The following is a 20,953-nucleotide window of genomic DNA, read 5'->3' on the forward strand; positions in this document are numbered from 1 at the left end:
AACAACAGCAACAACAAAAATACTAAAGACTATTCTTTGATAGAAGGAAAATTTTCCTAAATGGAAACATGGAAATGCAGGAAGGAATAAATGGTAATGAAAATGATAAATCCAAATTAATATCAACTCATAAAACCATAAAAATAGTATCTTGTGAGATTCCAAATATATGTCAAATTAAAAGTGCATGATGACAGTAACAAAAGTCAAAATGAGGGGAAATGGAGATAAAGCGTTTTAAGACACAGCTTCCATCCTGTGATCTAAGATGGCTTCTCCAGCTCTTACCGTCATATCCATATATCTGTTCTTCTTATCTTAAAGTTGCTTTTCAGAAGTTTGAATACATCACCTCTGCCTTTATTCCAGTAACACGACCTTAACCTAGGTGTGAGGGAGGTTGGGAAATGTAGTCTTCATGTGAGAAGCAAGGTTTCTATGCTTAAAGAAAGAAGTGAAGAGTGGATATATTCAGAAGGTGTGGTGGGGGTGGGGGTGGTAAATATCAGTTTCTGCCACATTGCCCCAGTGCCTGTGTACAATTGATTTGTACAGGTGTAAAAATTCTAGGTGTGGGCAGACTGCATGATGCCAACAGACCAATTAGTCAATGGACATTTTAGCCTTTCAAGAATTCAAATATGGCCTTTATACTACACACAGATACTATCTTGAAAGGCTATGCTAAAAGTTTCAGCCATGAAACCTTGAATCCTAAACTGACCACCATTTCACCAAATGAGGATAGAGAATTAGTGCAAAGCTCAGTGGATAATATTCAAGTGTATTCAGTAGTGGGAAGGAAAGAAGTAGCCTTGTTGGTGGTAAGGAAGATGTGAACTTACTCTACTGGCATAAGAAAGTTCTTCTCATAGGAATGGCAAAAACTATCACTAATGAACAGTCCATTTGTAGGATACTATGGCATCCCTCAGATGTACTACAGCAGCAGATATTATAGCCTAAGAAATAAAGTTCCAGAGTGTTAATGGCAGTGCTTTGGGGAATGGAACAGATGCTAGAACTAGTTAACGGGTTTCTCTTTGGCTCCAAATAATCAAGGATATTCAAGAAAAAATTTTCAAATGGACTGGATGCATTCACTGGAAAATATTTCCCACGAGGAAGACTTTTTGGGAGAGATCCCAAGGATCCTAGGTAACATGCCGGTGGAATTCCCTCACCTCACACTGGCAAAAGGAATGCCACTAGCTTTACTCACTCTTTCTTGATGTTCAGAGGGAAGCCTAAACTGCCTTGTGTTGCAAGGAGCTCAATGTGGGATGAGAGCCTCACCTGCAGTCAGCTAAATTGAAAGGCAAAATCTGACTTGAAGATTTCCCTGGCAGCCTGACATAATAACAGGAGTCAGGAAAAGCACTCTAACCCATTTTTTCCCTGAAACATATGGGCATAAGGTTGACTACTTGCTTAAAAAACAGAGAAGGGAAATGGGGGAAATGAGGAAAAAAATAAAACTATAACTTCCTATCTCAAAACTGTCATCTTTTCACAGAAGTTGAAGAGGGAGTAAAAATTGGACTGATTATTTCAAGCACAAGATGTAATTGCATGATGAAATGAAGGGAAGGGGGTTAAAAAGGAAGACAAGAGGGAGGTAAAGAGGGGGACTTCTAGGAGCGCATGTGCTATGGACATGGTGCTGGCTAAAAGACTCCTTAACGGAAACAGCAAAGCAAAATTTCCCATCATCCTCTAAATATGAGAGTATTCAAGGCACTGAGTAAGAGGAAAATTTTCAAAGTCATGAATTGAGCCTGCATAATCTGAAAGGAGTCTGTCGTGCATACAACAGTTGGGTTACACTAATAAACAAATATGTAATTATGAATTGTGATACTTCTTCTGAAGAAAGAAACAGGGTGCTGTAACCATGAATACTTGATAGGTTACTTTAGCCAGAGGGGTCAGAGAAGGTTTCTCTGAGGACATAGAAATTTTAGCTAAGCTCTCAAAGTTGAGAAGTCAGCCATTCAAGGAGCTGGTCAAAAGGTTTAGGCAGAGATTGGAGCAAATGCAAAGACCCTGAGGAGCAACTGGGTTCAGTATATTCAAAAAAGAGCAATAAGCCCAGTGTGGCTAAAGCAGAGTAAGAGAGAAAGATTATGATACAGAGACAGGCAGGGGCCACATTATGCAGGGCCTTGTAGGCCATGGTAAGTGTGATGGTTAATTTTATGTGTCAACTTGACTGGGTTAAGAAATATCCAGATAGCTGATAAAACATTGGTTCTGGAAGTGTCTTTGAGGGTGTTTCTGGAAGAGATTAGCATTTGAATCAGTAAACTGACTAAAGAGGATCCATCCTCACCAATGTAGGCGGACATCATCTATTCCATTAAGGGTCCAGAGAGAACAAATAGGTGGAAAAAGGGCAAATTCACTCTCTTCTTGAGCTGGAACATCCGTGTCCTCCTGCCCTTGGACATAGGAGCTCCTTGTTCTCGGGTATTTGGACTTCAGAACTTATACCAGTGACTCCCTCCCCACCCCAGGTTCTCAGGCCTTGAAACTTAACCAAATTACACCACTGGATTTCCTGGTTCCCCACTTGCACAAAGCAGATTGTGGGACTTCTTGGCTTCCATAATCATGTAGACCAATTTCCATAATAAATCCCTTTGTACATATCTATCCTACTAGTTTTGTTTCTCTGGAGAACCCTAATACAGTAAGGAATTTGTATTTCACTCTAAGCACAACTGGATACTTTCCCCCAGTGGTTTAGTGAGGGAAGTATTATAACATAAAATGACTTAATATTTCAGAAGGCCACTCTGGCTAATGTGTGGAGAATGGGCACTAGTAGTGCAAGAGTAGAATCAAAGATCTCATTCTAGAAGACATTGCAGCAGTTTAGGCAAGAGATGATGGCATGTGGCTTGGTCTAGGGTAGAGGTTGTGGAAATTGAGCGAAGCATAGTTGATTATCGTTATTTGTGGTAGTTATGTTCTACAAAGTTGCTGTGAATACAGCATTAATGAATACCAAACCATTTGGGAAACAGAGTTAGGTTTCTACCAGCGTCTGATCACAACGTTTTTTTCAACTGATAAATACTTAACTTTGTTTTATGTGTGTTTCTGTTTTAAAACATCTGCTTTAACATATACTGTTGACTAATCCACATTGGACTCACAGCCAAGATAACTATAACTCATGCCTGAATGAAGCTTGTCTAACGCATGTGTTTTCTATCATCATGGCCTTCTTTTGCTTAGTTAGCAATGTTAGAAGGCACTTCAGTACTATGCTTCAGGATAATTTAAAACAGTGAAGTCATTAGCCAAAGCACAAAAATGTGAAAAAAAAGTGGCACTAAATAGGCTCCAAAAAAGATACTTCTTTACAATATGAAAGCTGAAACAAGAAGGCAGAGCATTGCCCTTTTTCATCTCAGCTGGGAATGTGCACGTCAGTTTTTCACGTTTTTTCACCTCCCTGCACTAGTCTGGGAATGATCTTGAAAATGCTGGAAAATTGGGCTTACAAATAAATTTTAGCAAGTAGGTGAATTCATAGATACAGAATCTGTGAATAGGGAAAATCAACTGTAGAAATTTTTGAGATGTATTGTAGAGTTATAAACTGAAAGGAGTTCATAATGGATTGGATGTGGAAAATGAGGGAAGGGAAGGTGTTAAGGTGGATTCCCAGGATTCTGAATGAGCAACAGTGATGTCACACATTGAGGAGGGGCAGGTTTGAAGGGGAGATGGCAGGTTTAATTCTGAGCATTTTAAGTTAGATATGGTGATTATCCATCCAAGAAGAGATGGCAATCAAACAGTTGGATATATGAGACTTGAGCTCAGAGAAGAGATCTAAAGGAAAGACAGACATTTGGGAGTGGGTGTCACGTGTGTCCGTGTGAAGAGAGTCCACCAACAGGTTTTGTGTGAGCAACAAGGCTGTTTATTTCACCTGGGTGCAAGTGGGCTGAGTTTGAAAAAAGAGTCAGCAAAAATCCCACCAAAGGTGGGATTATCATTAATTCTTATAGGTTTGAGATAGGCGGTGGAGTTAGTAGCAATTTTTTGCAGGCAGAGTGTGGATCTTACAAAATACATTCTCAAGGGTGGGAAGAATATTACAAGGTACCTTCTTAAGGGTGGGGGAGAGTATTACAAAGTACCTTCTCAAGGGTGGGGAGGGTGTATCCTACAAAGTACATTCACAAGGGTGGGGGAATATCACAAAGTACATTATCGCAAGGGTAGGGAGGGTGTGTTATCACAAAGTCAATTGATCAGTTAGGGTGGGGCAGGAACAAATCACAATGGTGGAATGTCATTGGTTAAGTCAGGAACTGGCAATTTTCACTTCTTTTGTGGATCTTCAGTTGCTTCAGGCCATCTGCATGCATACATGCAGGTCACAGGGGATATGATGGCTTAGCTTGGGTTCAGAGGCCTGACAGTGGGCAGTATTGTTAGTCCATTTAGTGTTGCTATAACAGAATCTCAGAGGCTGGGTAATTTACAAAGAAAAGGAATTTATTTGGTTCTTGATTCTGGTGGCTGGACAGTTCAAGATTGAACAACTCCACTCATGGCAAAAAATGGAAGGAGAGTGGGCATGTGCCAAGAGATCACATGGTGAGAGAGGAAGCAAGAAAGAGAAACCAAGGAAGTCAGACATTTTAACAACCTGATATCATGGGAACTGACCTGTTTCTGCAAGAGGGAGAACTCCCTAACCCCTGTGAGAGGGAATTAATGTATTCATGAAGGATTCAACCCCATGACTCAAACACCTCTTACTAGGCCCCACTTCCAGTACCACCACATTGGGGATCAAATTTCAACACAAGTTCTAATGGAGCTCTGCCACATCCAAACCATAGCATTCCACCTGTGGCCCACCAAAATGTATGTCTTTCTCACATGCAAAATACAATCATTCTATCTCAATTGTCCCAAAAGTATCAACTTGTTCCGGCACCAACTCAAAGGTCCAAAGTCCAGCTATGAGTTTGTAAAATCAAAAACAAGTAGGCTGGGCATGGTGATTCACAACTGTAATCCTAGCACTTTGGGAGGCCAAGGTAGGTGGATTGCTTGAGCCCAGGAGTTTGAGAACAGTCTGGGCAACATGGCAAGAACTCATCTCTAAAAAATAAACAGATAAACAAACAAAAGTAAAAAGAAACTATTTACATCTAAGATACAACAGTAGGACAAACATTTGGTAAACAGTACCATTTCAAAAAGGAGAAATAGGCCGAAAGAGAGAAATGATAAGCCTTACACAAGTACAACCCAGTAGAACAGATACTAAAACTTAACACTCCAGAATAATCTCCTTTGACCCCATGTCCTGCATCTTGGGCAGACTGGTGTGAGGGGGTACTCCAAAGACATCAGGCAGCCTTACCTTCATGGTTTTGCTGGACGTGGCCCATGTAGCTACTCTCACAGTTTGAAGTCAAATGACTGTGGCTTTTCTTTGCTGAAGTTGAATGCTGCCGGTGGCTCTACAATTCTGGGGTCCAGGTTGTAGCCCTACCCTGCAGCTCCATTATTCATTACCCTCATGGGGACCCTCTGTGGTATCTCCTACTCCACATTTCTGGTTAGCATTGCCTTAGTACAGGCTCTGTCTACTGTTGTAGTGACTCTGCACTACAACAACTTTCTGCCTGGGCTCCCAGGCTTTCTGATGCATACGCTGAGATTTAGGTGGAAGCCACCGTATTTCCATTACTCTCATATTCTGCATGCATGCAAAATGAGTACCACATAGACACGAATGCTGCCAAGGCTTTCTAGTTGTGCTTTCTGGAGCAGGGGCATGAGCTGCATGTGGGGCCACTTGTGCGGTGGCTGCTCCAGCCAGAGTGGTCAGGATGCATAGACCAGTGTCCTGAGGTCACCAGAGCAGCAGCCCTCCAAGTCTCTCCTCCAATACATTTCTATCATCCTAGGTCTCTGGGCCCATGATGGAAAGGGCAGCTTTAAAGTTCTAAAATGTCTTCAGCGTTATTCACCCATTGTCTTGACCATTAACACCTGGAACCCTTTTAGCCATGCTAATCTCTTTAGCAAGTCTGCCATTCCCTTGGATTCCTCTTTTGAAAGTGCTCTTTTTTCTCTATTAAACGGCCAGGTTGTGAGTTTTCCAAATCCTTCTGTTCTGTTTCCAATTTCTCTAGCAAATCACCATAAACACTTAGAAGTAACCATGGCAGCAGCCTGAACACTTTGCTGCTTAGAAATTTATTCCATAAGATATGCTATTCCATCAATCTTAAATTCAGCTTTCCACAAAACCCTAGGGCATAAACACAATGCAGTCAAGTTCTTTGCAACTATATAAAATGATGACCTTTGTTCCAGTTTCTAAATAAATATTCCTCCTGTCCATCCGAGACCTCATCATAATGCCCTTGACTGTTCATATTTCCATAAGCATTTTGGTTACAACCACCTAACCAATCCCTAATAAGTTCTAGCTCATTTTCTAAGCCCCCACCAGGACTGTCTTCAATGCTGTGTTCACTGTAATATTTTCTTTTTCTACTCTGTACCTTCAAACTCAACTTCTGCCCATTGCCCAGTTCCAAAGCCACTTACCCATTTTCAGGTGTATTTATAAGAACACCCTACTCCTTGGCACCATTTCTCTCTTAGTCCATTTAGTTTTGCTATAACAGAATACCAGAGGTCGAGTAAATTACAAAGAAAAGAGGCTTATTTGGCTCATAATTCTGGTGGCTGGATGCTTCAAGATTGAGCAGCTGTATCTGGTGAGGGCCTCAGGCTGCGTCTACTTATGGCAGAAAATGGAAGGGAAGTGGGCATGTGCTAAGAGATCACATGGTGGGAAAGGAAGAATAAAGAAGAACAGAGGAAGCCGACTCTTTTGAATGTCAACTGTTAATCCAAAAAAATAACACTAGAGAAAATTACCTCTAAATATGTTGGGTTTACTCAGAAATAGAAATAGAAAGAAAAAAAAAAAGGAAATAGGGATTATAATTCAGAATGCATGGAATCACAAGTCACCAGTACTTTCAGGGAGGGAAAGGGAAGGGGAGTTTTAGAGCAAAAAGAGATTTACATAAGCTGCATAGAAAAAGAGTTCATTGGTTCCCCAGGTTCAATGCCAGAGTTGTCAGTCTATTGGTGGAGATGCAATTACTGGGGAACTGTTCTTCTGAGAACATCTTATTGGAATTATTGCAGTCCTAAAGAATGTCTAGTGATAAGCCTCATCAAAGTAGGAGATATGTAAAGCGTCTTTAGAAAGTCCTTGAAAATAGTTCTTATCTCAGACATGTAAGCATGTACCTCCTCTCCTTTGGTCCTTCCTGGTATTATTTTGTCTGGATTGGACAAAAGTGATTTCATCCTGGTATCTGCAACTTTAACGCAACCAAGAAAAGGTGAAAGACTAGACTGCAAAGCAGTAAGACAAGGCATTTATTGGGGTCGTAGGAATTGCAATTCAGGAGACACAGATTCAGTTAGAAGCCAAAATGTCTTCCAAAGGGAGGAAGGAAAGTAGGGGTTTTTAAAAGGATGATGAGGATGATTACCCAAGTTGTTTCAAAAGAATTATTTGTGGAGGTGGCTGCCTGAGTAGTTCATTGGTTGTTTCTGATCAAGTTATAGCACTGGAATAATTCAGCTGTTTTCCAAGATGTTGTGGTTGTGGTGGTTTAGCCCAGTTCAAAGTTCAGGCGGCTGGGTGCGGTGGCTCACGCCTGTCATCCCAGCACTTTGGGAGGCTGAGGCGGGTGGATCACTGGAGTACAGGAGTTCGAGACCAACCTGGCTAACATGGTGACACCCTGTCTCTACTAAAAATACAAAAATTAGCCGGGTATGGTGGCGGATGCCTGTAATCCCAGCTACCTGGGAGACTGAGGCAGGAGAATAGCTTGAACCCAGAAGGTGGAGGTTGCAGTGAGCTGAGATTACACCATTGCACTCCAGCCTGGGTGACAAGAGCGAGACTACATCTAAAAAAAAAGTTCAAGCAAGTTCCTGTTTCACAAGGTTGCAGGTTGTGCAGGTAGTACTTTTTTGAGTGACTTCTCAACTGCATTATACATCTCTGAACCAGAATGACATCATTTTGTAGATCACATTTCACATTCCCCTGTTTTGATTAAGATCTGATGTGAGGCAGCATCGATGATCAATTATTGATTGGTCAGCTACAGATTTGTTATTAGTTTCCCTCAGATCTGGAAGTACCTGTTTCTAGAGTGTTATGTTCCATGGAGTGGGGTTGTTGAAAGTCAGTGTGTATCCAAGGCTTTAGAAACTGATCGAGTTACAAGGGAGCTATTTAAGTGAGGAGGCCCACATTAGTCTATAGTAATTAGCTGTATATCAGGAGAGGCATTCATTTTAACCATGTCTAAATGTTATTCCTCATTCTTCTTTTCTGAAATAGATGAGATTTCAGGGTGGGCATAGAAGGCAATTGTGTTTCTTTTGGAAAGGAACTTTCTTGGTCAGATAAGGAAATTTAGAGAGTCCTTCCTGGCCCTTGGATGGGAAGAATAAGACAAGTTTAAAATGACTTTGATTCTGAGGCTAATTTCTTGGGCCTTTCAATTTTCAAAAACACTCAGCATGCCAAAGTGCCATATTATGGGGGATCATTTTCTGCACTCCAGCATTCCCCTGTCCGATACTTCCCTAAGATTTTCACACACTAAAATCTGAGTTGGTGTCTGTGGAGAAAAAAATTGAGTCAATAGCTGAATGACAAAGGATCCCATTAAACTAGTCCTCTATTTCTTGGAAGAGGCCAGTCCACTTAAACAGTCGTGTCTCATTTCAGGAGATGGCATTGCAAGCAGGCTCTCAACAGAAGAAAAACAACAGCTATTGTTTGGTATAGTCTATAAACCAGTTTCCTTGGAGTCTGTAGAGCAGTCAGTTGAGGTGTCTAGATGTTACACTTGAAAAACCCTGAATTAAAGTGGAAATAGGCAGTGGCAATATGAAAGAATTTTCTGGTCTGCAGTTTGTACGTCAAGGTCATTTATACATGAGCTTCAGTTTGCAGATCCTAAAAACAAACCTAGTAGCAATTTCAGTGTGTTTCAGTTGGAAAAATGGAAGAACAATGTGGCACTGTTAGTTTGGAGACCTGTAGCCAGGAAATAATTCAAGATTCAGTCTAAATTGTATGCAAATAATAAAAACTCAAAAAAATAATGGTCAGGGTTAGAATCTAATAACAGATGTTCTATAGTTTTCTTCTGAAACATATTTTTTCTCTCTTTAGTTCCCCACTTTTACCAAAGATGAATCATAGTAGGGCCAAGCTATTTGCAAAATAACTTTTGGTCTTACCATACTTGGCCTGATTTGCATAAAGTATAGCAAAAATAATGATTGGTCATATATGTTCCTTTTAAGTTGGCTTTGCTGAAACTTTTTTGTGTGTGGTTCCAGCAATGCAGTTTATTAAATAAAATTAAAAAGTGACTATTCCCAGGAAAGAAAGCATCAAAAATTAGTTTTGAGAAAGAAGATGAAAAGCTCAATCTCTAACTCCTGGATGCCAGGAAGCAGAGTTTTTCAGAATCTAAAACAAATTAAGAGCTCACAGTCCCACCCCCCAGGGGTCACATAAGTTGGTACTGTTGCTTGTAACTAATTCCATATTTTAGTTTTTTCTTTACCCGAAATTAAAACTAAGGCCATAACACTCTTCAAAAATACAAATACACTGAGATAGATCATTACCAGAATCTACATAGGGCTTTGCTATTTAGGTACAGTTAGTAAAATTCATATTTGAAGTCATTTCATAAAAATAACAACTGTCCCGATCTTACAAGTTTCGTTTCCTCCTATCATGGTCCCCAAATCAATCTCTATTGTTAGGATTCCTCATTGTGTGAAGGTAGAAACTGCTTAGTAAAATTCTCCAGCTCATTTTCAAGTTGAACAGCTTTATTTCTTAAGAGCTTTAAATTGTTTTGTATTTTCTCCAACTGATCTATTCCTTTGGGTAATCTAGCAATTTCTTCTTCCAGTTGTCTTTGAGTAATATCAATTTGTTGGCACAGGTGAGCAAAAGTGGTAGCCATTTGTTGTTTTACTTGGTAGATGCAGTTTGCACTCATGGAGCTAACAATCATCTTCAGTTTTTCAGTTGCAAAGTTTACAAACTGCTGTTTAAAGGCTCTCTCCTTGGCATGGGTGGTCCAGGACAGTCTTTCATAAAGATAAAAAGCTCCATACATAGTTATTGAAACAGATATGAGTTTCCAGCCTATAGTTTTCCAAATCACCCCTCCAACAATATCGATGCCCATGGAAGTTCTAGATGTAAGAGAAGCCAATCCTGTTACCAATGTAATCATGAGTTCTTCCTCATGATTATCTGGCATTGCTGGACTGGTAGGAGCAGTGGGAGTAGAAGCTAAAGATCTAGGGAGCTGAAAGATAGGCTCTGATAATCCTAGGAGCACCATTTGAGCATTTCTAGGGCCCAAAAATCGAGGTACAAGGGAAGACCAGCCCAGGGAAAAAATGAAACACAATATCTTCTTGAAAATCTGAACATAACTTATAGTAATTTAGATTATAACTGAGATCAGATTTCTTGCAAGGGATCACTGGATGTAGTTTATCCTGTATACCAGCTGGAGGTAATGGCTTCAAATTTTCAATAATTTCTTGCTGGAACTGAAGCACTAAGGTGTTTACTTCATTGGTGCATCGATCAGCCAAATTTCTTCCCATACCATCCTCTATATGCTTAATTCACTTTTATATATTTTTAATACATCTGGAGTAGGATTAACCTCTGAACAAAATTCATCAACCAAAACAGACAGTCAACAAATTTTATCTGTCATTGCACATGAAACTTTCTTTGCCACCTCCTCAGTGACCTCCTTGGTTTTTTTCTTAGCATCCAGTGTTAAAAGGTTCATCTGGTTTCAGATAAAGTCCAGTCTATCAATTTGGTCTTCCCTCTCTTCTGCTGCATAATGCCTTTTCTATTCAGCTGCCATGTTTATTGAATCCATTATGTTTTTTCACAAACATAGATAATATTATTCACAAAAATAGATAGCTAGTATCCGTTTAGCTCTGATAGTGTGCTGTTCAGACTTTGTTTTCACTGCTGACTGTAAGATACACTCCTCAAAGATTTGTTCAAAATTCTGCAATTCCTGTAATCTTGCCTGAAATCCTTTGGCACGTGCCCCACATCTTCCATATATTCTGGCTTTGATGCAGAGGTATCCCAACGATTATTGAGAATGAAAATATTAGGCTTGGAAAGCCACTCATTCATGTTGTGAAAAAATGTTTTTCTGTATTCATTAGTGTTGATTCAGAATTGGCAACCAAAACAAAGACATCAGCATCTACGCAAAACTTATCAATCCAGCTATCCAGCTCTGTAGTAACATCTGTGCCTGGACTGTCTACTAATACCAGGTAATCTCTCAAGAGGGCACATTTTGCTTTTGGCCAAAACACATGTACAAGACAGCCAGCTTTCAAGTTTTTGTCCATGTGAAGGGCATGGGCCAGTTGATTAACTGTCTTTACACTCTTTTTTTCATCTGATCCTTCTGTCATAAGATAGGCTTTATCTCCATCAGTTCCTTCAACACTTAGGAAGCAGTTGGTTATATGGCCAATCCCACTAGTGAGAACTTTATCCCACAACATTGCATTGATAACAGAGCTCTTCCCACTGCTTGGTCATGATATATTAATATAAGGTCCTTTACAATCTGGCTTTTGCTTACAAAGTCTCTACCCACTTCTTTTGCTACTGTTTTGTAGCACCTTAAATTTAACTACTTGAGTTCTCCAAACACACTGTGGTCTCTCTCCCCCTTTCTATTTATGGCTTTATGCAAGAAATGGGCTTTTGGACCTTTTTCACATCCAAAACTATACCTATTTCTCATTCTCAGTAGGACAGTTGAGTCCTCACCTTCCCAGGAGGCTCTTCCTTCCTACTCCCAAAACTTTAAAAAATAGGAAATACCAGATTTGATTTTTAAAAGTTTAAGTGTAGGAAGCCAAGCTAAGGATTCACCATCAGACTTGTGCTTGTAATACTTGTATGAATTGGGTGAATTCTCTTTTTTTAATACTTTTTTGAGATAGGGTCTCACTCACCCAGTCACCCAGTCTTTACACTCTTTTTTTTTTTCTCTTTTTTTAATACTTTTTTGAGATAGGGTCTCACTCACCCAGTCACCCAGTCTTTTTTTTGAGATAGGGTCTCACTCATCCAGTCACCCAGGCTGGAGTGGCAAGATCACAGCTCACTGTAGCCTTGACCTCCCTGGCTCAGGTGATTCTCCCACCTCAGCCTCCAGAGTAGCTGGGTTCACAGGTGTATGCCACCACACCTAGCTAATTTTTGTAATCTTTTGTAGAGACAGGGTTTCGCCATGTTGCCTAGGCTGGTCTCAAACTCTTGGGCTCAAGCAATTCACCAACCTTAGCCTCCCAAAGTGCTAGGATTACAGGCATGAGCTACCACACCCAGCTGAATTCTTCTCTTGTTAGAGTCGTCAAAATGCCTTGAGGTTTCTGGACCTACTAGAAAGTGACATTCTTTAAATACTGAAAGGTCAGGAACCCTGTAGGGGAACGTGCAGACAAGGTACCAGGCCAGTCTTTTTCCACATCCATTGGCTTTAAAGTCAATCTCAATTTCTCAAAGCAGTCTGGTCACATTAAAAAATATGATATTCCAGTCAAAACCTTGGTAAAATAACCAGTGTCTCAATTGTATCCTGTCACAGAAGAAAACAGATTCTTATTGAACTTAGGCAGACAACTATATTGCCATAAAATAAAAATACTCATGAATAATGTGTGGATTCTAGATAAATCAGGTAAAGAGAAAGGTAAATGTCTCAATTTTGTTCACAAAAGTATACATTACCCATTGATATAAGGTAAAAATAGCGTAAGAGGGAAAAAATATTTCTTAACTCTGGAAAACAAAACCATAAAAAGATTTAGCAATGGTTCTAGCAACAAGTCATAAAAAGCATTTCAGTCCTTCATCAGTTTAGTCTCATGTAATTAATTCTTGTTCTGCTTAATGTTGGGTTACCAATTTTATGAATGCAACTTTTTAAATTAGAGTTTTAAAAAAAATTTTACCCAGTACAGTTGAATAATTTCAATGTCATAAGCAGAGTTTTGTATTTCAGAGTATCTGTCAGACCATCTTCCACAAACCTCCTTGAAGACACAACACTTTAAGATTTACAAAGACCTTTTAGAAAAAGAGTATCAGAATATAGCAATTTACTAGGACATATCAGATTTTTTGAATGTCACACAATTTTGGAACACATATTAATAACATCCCTACAAACAGAACTCAAAGTTTAACACCATTTCTTATTGGACAATGATTTCCACTTGATTTTAACATATGAAATAAGCCTAATATGTTTTCTTGAACTCTCAGAGGATCTTTTTTTTTTTTTTTTGAGTCAGAGTCTTGCTCTGCTGCTCAGGCTGGAGAGTGAAGTGGTACGATCTTGACTCACTGCAACCTCTGCCTCTCGGGTTCCAGAGATTCTCCTGCCTCAGCCTCCCGAGTAGCTGGGACTACAGGTGCATGCCACCACGCCCAGCTAATTTTTGTATTTTTTAGTAGAGACAGGGTTTCACCATTTTGGCCAGGCTGGTATTGAACTCTTTCTCAGAGGATCTTTTAAAAATGTCTAAAAGTTTGTTTAAAGTCAAAAAGACTTAATTTAGAATTTTAAATTTCATTTTGGGAAGTTTGTCAAATATCAAAGATTTGAAACACTTGATATCAGAATAAGATCACAGATCACTGTAAAATAACAGTCATTCATTTAGCCAGAGTGATAATTAAAAGGCTTCACAAAGCTAAAAACTTTTACTCTTTGACAGAAAACAGTTTTCTAAATAATCAAATGACCTAATAAAGACAGCACGAGACAAACTCCTCTCTTTTTTGCAATTTACTCAAAAGTTGAACTAGGCTATTACTGTTTATTATTACTAAACAAAAATATTGTTCAAAAGAGAAAATCAAATTCTACCTTTGCATTGGTGTATTATTAATACTAAAGCTAATTTTACTAAAATCCTATAAACAAATTCATCCAATCTTAGACTGACCACATAAGATTTCCACAACACTTTTATAAACTCTTACAAGTTTTTTTCATTCTTTCTCTTTCCTCAACTTTCTATATCCATTCAGTTATATCTTTCTTTTTTATTCCTTCAACAAAAACAACCTTTAAATCACCTTTAAACTAGACAAAGATTACTTTTCCTTTAAGAAAAAACACATTCACTTGTCTTTCTTATAAACTTTCTTACCAAAACACATCCTACTTTTCTTACGCAGTCTGTGTACAGAATTGTTTCTCTTATATTCAGTAGTTTTAATTACATATATTAACTATAATTTTAACTTTTGGTAATCCAAATTTCTAGAGTAAAACATAGGAGTTAAGTAATTTTAATGTTATACATCAGGTGCAGAGCCCAGGACAGAGGACAGAGCTGTGAAGACAATGCCTGAAGGATCTGACCCTTCCCAGCATGGCCAGGGGGCACAGCTGGGCCAGGGAGGATGAGACCATATTGGGTTTGGCTCTGCTCTGCAGCTTGTGTCCTAGGCACTGTGGACATACCTATGTCTTCCAGCCTCACCATGGCCACCTGTCTAGACCCCAGTATTTAAAGGCTGAAAGTGAAAGACGTAAGTTCACAGAAAAATGTGCACAAGGCTTTAGGGAGGTCCATCATCCTCCCATTACAGCTTTAGCTCACAGACAAATCAAGCAAGCCTCTAAGTGATCACTGAAGCAAGATGTTTATGACCTTAAAACATCTAGTAGAGATGGCATACATTTGTTTGAGTGGTAGACTCAGGTGAATATATCTAAAATTCTGAAGACATTTCTATTTTATTTTACCAACAATTTTTAAACTAGCTTTATTTACTAAAAATTACTAAAGTCACGTGAATTCAAAAAGCATATGGCCTAGTTATTTAATTTATAAGTACTCATTTATTTATAAGTAAATTTAGAATCATTTATTCAATATACAAACACAGACACATACACACGCATACATAAAATATAAACATATAGCTTTGATTGTAAAATATTAGTCACGCGACAGGTGAAATTCACTAGTTTAAAAAGAAAGTTGGATTAAATTGTGCCTCTGTAAATGGAACAAGTTGAAGTTTATCTGTCCCACACAGGCAAAGCTTTTACTGAGTTTTAGAGAAAAGAGGGTAGAAAATTTACATCTCAAAGCACAGGAAGAGAATTTAAACATTTTCAAGAAAGAGTTTGGGTGTGTTAGTTAGAGAAAGATTAAAAATGGATACCAATGTAACACAAAATAAATAGGAATTAACCATAGGATTATACAAAGGAGCCTAGGAAAATTCAGAAACCTTTTCAAAATAACCAGTTAAATGCCAGAAAGCCATATTTTGAGACTAATATTTTTAGATAGGTGGCTTCTAATTTAGTCTCTGTTTTTCAACTGGACCACTGAGCTCAGGGCAGAGCCATTAAAGAATAGGGCCAACACACTATTCACAATAGCAAAGACTTGGAATCAACCCAAATGTCCATCAGTGACAGACTGGATTAAGAAAATGTGGCACATATACACCATGGAATACTATGCAGCCATAAAAAAGGATGAGTTTGTGTCCTTTGTAGGGACATGGATGCGGCTAGAGACCATCATTCTTAGCAAACTATCACAAGAACAGAAAACCAAACACCGCATGTTCTCACTCATAGGTGGGAACTGAACAATGAGATCACTTGGACTCGGGAAGGGGGATATCACACACCGGGGCCTATCATGGGGAGGGGGAGGGGGGAGGGATTGCATTGGGAGTTATACCTGATGTAAATGACGAGTTGATGGGTGCAGCACACCAACATATGTAACAAACCTGCATGTTATGCACATGTAACCTAGAACTTAAAGTATAATAATAAAAAAAAATAAATTAAAAAAAAAAAAAGAATAGGGCCAACAAAACATTTGCACTTTCCACGGCCTAACACTTATGTATATGAAAAGCAGGAGCAGTTGGAAGGCAGAGCATCCAGATCCCCCAAAATCAAGGATCCCATTTTTACACTGAATCCTTTGTCCTCCATAATAGAGAAACACTACAGGACTGGGCTGCGCAAGGCTTCCACAGTGTACTTTGCTGCAAAGACATTTCCAGAAGGTGGTGGGAGACCCAAGACTCATTAGCCCACTCTGTGATCAGCCCATTCACCACAGGTGTCATCCCTCAGAGGAAAATGTTCTCATGGCCTGCAAATGTGCAAACCACATTTTTTTAAAAAAAATTTAAACATGCAAAAAAAACCATGAGTAGCCTGTGCAGTAATAACCATTCATTGTAAATAACCACTGTCAGCCACCTTCAAAACTGCAGCCCTTGCTAGTGACCCACCAGTCATCAAACACACATAGGTCAAGTTTTCTCTCACAGCATAAACTAATCCTTGGTACCCCCCAAAGCCAGAGAGATCAGGGAACTGAATGCAAAAGAGACCAGAGCTTGAGATCTGAAAGGAACCTGTCCATGACTCTTGGGGCTCCACAAGAAAAACAGAAGATCTTAAAAAGGAGTTGTGTGGCACCTTTCTCTGTGCACCTTTTAATGGGGTTTTAGGGCTGCTAGAAGTCTCCTCTAGATTTTGTTATGTGGAATTGAAGATGACAAAAAGGAAGAAGGAGGAGAAGTGGAAGGAAATGGAACAACAAGTCCTAGCGGAACCAATTTGTGGAGCCAATTTTAAGTTTCCCAGAAAGACCAATGAAGTTTTACATTTTTTTCTCAGCAAAAATCATGCCAACAAGAAAGGGAGCAAACAGAAGGACCAAACATATCATTGAAAAGGGGATTTCAGTTGCCTGAAAAAATTCCCAAAAACAGAATCTAAATGAGAAAAAGCCGAAAGGCCTTTAAAAATATTATAGCCTGAACATCCACTTTTAATTTAGCCGATTTCTGACTATAGTGTTCCTATAAAAAGGATATCTTTTCAAATATCTTATCAGATTTCATCCAGGACAAACAGTCAATATTACTGGCTTTTGAACTTTTTTCCCCCAAAGATGACATTCAAATGACTCACCAGAACCAAAAAGCTTTAACCAAGGATATGACCTAACCAAGGACACATGAGGCATTTCCAAATGCAAAGTATTCCTCACAAGACTCAGAACCATCCCGAAGACAGCTCAAAGAAAGGACAGTTTTGCTAGCCACAAATGGGATACAACCCACATTTGTGTCCAGCAATATTCTCTAACATCTCAGCTTCTCAGCTGACTGTCTACACACAAAAGCTGACCATCCCATGTACCCACAGATAAAGGATTAAAAGAGAAAGTTGGTCAGACAAGAACTCAAAAGAAGTTCATGGGATGGAAGAGGATCAATAACAAATGAATACCCCAAAAAGTTAAGAGTCACATAAATATCAAATCAATTTTTCAATAAATGTTTCTTTTCTTGTGTTTAATCAGCAGAGACTGATTCCTTGACTGGGAATCGAACCTGGGACCTGGCAGTGAGAGCATCAAATCCCAGCCCTAGACCATAGGGTAAAGTGTTCTTTTGGGGGTGGTGGGGATTGGGAAGTAAATCCTGCATGGGCTCCAAAGCAGACAGTTTGAACATACAAAAGATTTTAACTTTCATTTAGGATTGCCCTTTAATTTAGTCAAGAAAATTTCTAAGGCTAGCCATGACACTATTATATGTCCTTTAAAAGAAATTTGATCCTCCCATATATACAAATAAGGTAATTGTTTAGAATGAAAGATCTCTGAAAGGATCCATCTTTTGGCCACTGATGATTAGAATTTCCAATGGTATATTTATTCCAATAGTGACTCAATCCAATAAATCTCTTTATGGAAAGCCCAGGAGGAATTGCTCAGGTTTAGAATATGTTTTTACCATATAAGCAAAGAGGGTGCTAAGAATGACAGTGAAATGGAATAGCTAGGGCTAGGAGGGGAAAGAAACATAAGACAAAGACAAATAGAGGAGTGCTCATTTCCAGATTTGTTTCATTTTTAGAAGCTTCTGGGTTTTTTCTAATTTAGTCTTTGAATTAATTTAGCATTGTTATCTTTTAGAGACCCTAGTTTGGATTCCTAGAATCTTTTAGATGCCTCAAGGTACCAAATTAAAGCAGACATCCTATTTAGGCTATTTGGTCATTTCTTTTAGCCCTCCTATTTGCGGAAGAAAATGCATTGTAGAAATTCAAAAGATCACCAGGTTGGCCATTGTAATTCCAGATCACTTTCAGTTATATTTGTCCATCAAGAAAGAAATTCACAAGATGAAGCACTATAATTTTTGCACCAAAAAACCGACAGATTCCCAGAAAGGGGTGACTCAGCACCTATACTCTTAGAAGCAAAAGCCCTCATGAATACTCACCACAAGGGGAAAATTTCCTTTGTGGACAGCTGGCAACAAAGAACACCCAATAAAGATATGAACCTCAAACCAAGTTAGGAGGGTCAGGGAAAAGAGGGGACTCACTAACAGTGTATGGAGCTGTCAGGGAGGTGATGGAACACAAGGAGTTCCTGCAGGTACAGTGCTCAAATCTGTGGCAGTACCAGAATGCACAGTAAGAGAGTAACATCATATCCCACTTCTGACACCATTTAACGTCAACCAAGAAGAGGCAAAAGAACCGACTGCAACGCAGCAAGACAAAGCATTTATTAGGCCTTAGGAATTGCAATTTGGGAGTCACAAATTCAGCTAGAAGTCAAATTATCTGCCAAAGGGAGGAAGCAGAGTAGCAATTTTTAAAAGGATGCTCAGGGTGATTACAGAAGTTGTTTTGAAATAAATATCATTGGTGGAGGTGGCTGGCTTTGTAAATGAGCCTACAGTTCATTAGTTGTCACTGTTCAGGAGTTGCAGCACTGGCAAAATTCAGCCGTTTTCCAGGATGCTGTTGTGGTGGTGGTTTAGCCCAGTTCAAAGTTCAAGGCAAGTTCCTGTTTTGCAAGGTTGCAAGTTGTATAGGTAGTCCTTCTGAGAATGGCTTCCCAACTCCATTTTAGAGCTCTGAACCAGAGTGATACCATTTGTAGATCACATTTCACATTAGCTACCCACTTTCACACGAACTAATTCATTCCTGTGAGAGGAAGAACTCACCTCCACAGGAGGGTCTTAATCTCTTCATAAGGGATTCATTCACCCTCATGACCCCGACAGCTCCCACCAGGCCCCACCTCCTAACACATTGGAGATCAAATGTCAATATGAGTTTTGGCAGGGACACACCACATCCAAACTATTGCAAGTATATGTTATGCTAAGAATGCATTTGCCCCTCCTCTGTCCAGAAAAGCTTTTCAACATTGACTGAGAATAAAGGAACCAATGGTACCTTTGCTCCCTAATCCCTTGGTTTCTCATCTGGCTCCAGAAGTGGGTGGTGGTGGGCAAAGGTATTTTACTTTTTCCCACCACACCAATTGATAGGAAGGTCCATTATAGGAATGATGAACTCAGTGCTTGCTGCCCAGTTATGTCTGTGGGTCCCACGTATGTTTTCCTAAGGGTCACAGGCATACAGATGCAGAAGATAGAAGTGCAAAATAAACTTAGAGTTCTGCTTGACAGCATATATCTAATGAAAAAAAAAAAGCTAAGATTTTTTTTTAAAAATCTAAGATTTTATAAAAGCTTGAGGAAAACAAATATCTCTAAACCTATGTAAGTACTTGAAAATATGAGAGCTAATATTTGTAACTTTGGGGTAGGGAATATTGTGTTAAGCTTTCCATGAACACCAGAAGTTATAAATAAAAAAAAAAAAAGCCAAGCTGGAACAGATAAAAATCATAAAATAGCTGCACAGCTATATTAGGGTTCTCCAGAGAAACAGGAATAATAGGATATAGATAGATAGCTAGAGAGAGAGAGAGAGAGAGAGAGAGAGAGAGAGAGATAGAAATAGAGAATAGGGAATTTATTATGGGAATTGGCTCACATGATTATGGAAGCCGAGAAGTTCCATGATCTGCCATCTGCAAGCTGGAGAAACAGGAGAGATGGTGGTGTGATTCAGGCTGAATCCAAAGTCCTGAGAACCAGAAGCTCTGATGTCCAAGGGCAGGAGAAGACAGATGTTCCAGCTCAAGAAGACAGAGTGAATTTTCCCTTACTCCACTTGTTTGTTCTCTCTGGACCCTCGATGGATTGGATGATGAGGGTGAGGGTGCACCTTCTTTACTGAATCTACTGACTCAAATGCTACTATCTTCTAGAAACACCCTCAAAGACACAGCCAGGATCAATGTTTTACGAGCTATCTGGGTATCCCTTAACCTAGTCACACTGACACAGAAAATTAATCATTACAACAGACAAAAGTAAAAACAAAATAAAAAGGCAAGTGACAAAAAGAAAATATTTATAACAGGTAACAAAGCATTAATATCCACTTTCTCGCCAGGCGCGGTGGCTCAAGCCTGTAATCCCAGCACTTTGGGAGGATGAGACGGACGGATCACGAGGTCAGGAGATCGAGACCATCCTGGCTAACACGGTGAAACCCCGTCTCTACTAAAAAATACAAAAAACTAGCCGGGCGAGGTGGCGGGCGCCTGTAGTCCCAGCTACTCGGGAGGCTGAGGCAGGAGAATGGCGTAAACCCGGGAGGCGGAGCTTGTAGTGAGCTGAGATCCGGCCACTGCACTCCAGCCCAGGTGACAGAGCGAGACTCCGTCTCAAAAACAAAAAAAAAAAAACAAAAAAAAAACCAAATCCACTTTCTCTAAAGGTCTCCTACAAAAATCAGTAAGAAATAAAAAAGAACTTCGGTGGAAAAACAGGCAAAGGACATGAAATGGCAGTTCACAGACGAAGCACTAC

General features: G+C 39.5%; 1 pseudogene; it reads right to left on the minus strand.

The window, feature by feature from the left end:
* Positions 1-9,860: 9,860 nt before the first annotated feature.
* Positions 9,861-19,277, minus strand: LOC119620970 (mitofusin-1-like; annotated as a pseudogene).
* Positions 19,278-20,953: the final 1,676 nt, after the last annotated feature.

This window comes from Chlorocebus sabaeus, chromosome X (genome assembly GCF_047675955.1).
Source record: "Chlorocebus sabaeus isolate Y175 chromosome X, mChlSab1.0.hap1, whole genome shotgun sequence".
Classification (NCBI taxonomy): domain Eukaryota; kingdom Metazoa; phylum Chordata; class Mammalia; order Primates; family Cercopithecidae; genus Chlorocebus; species Chlorocebus sabaeus.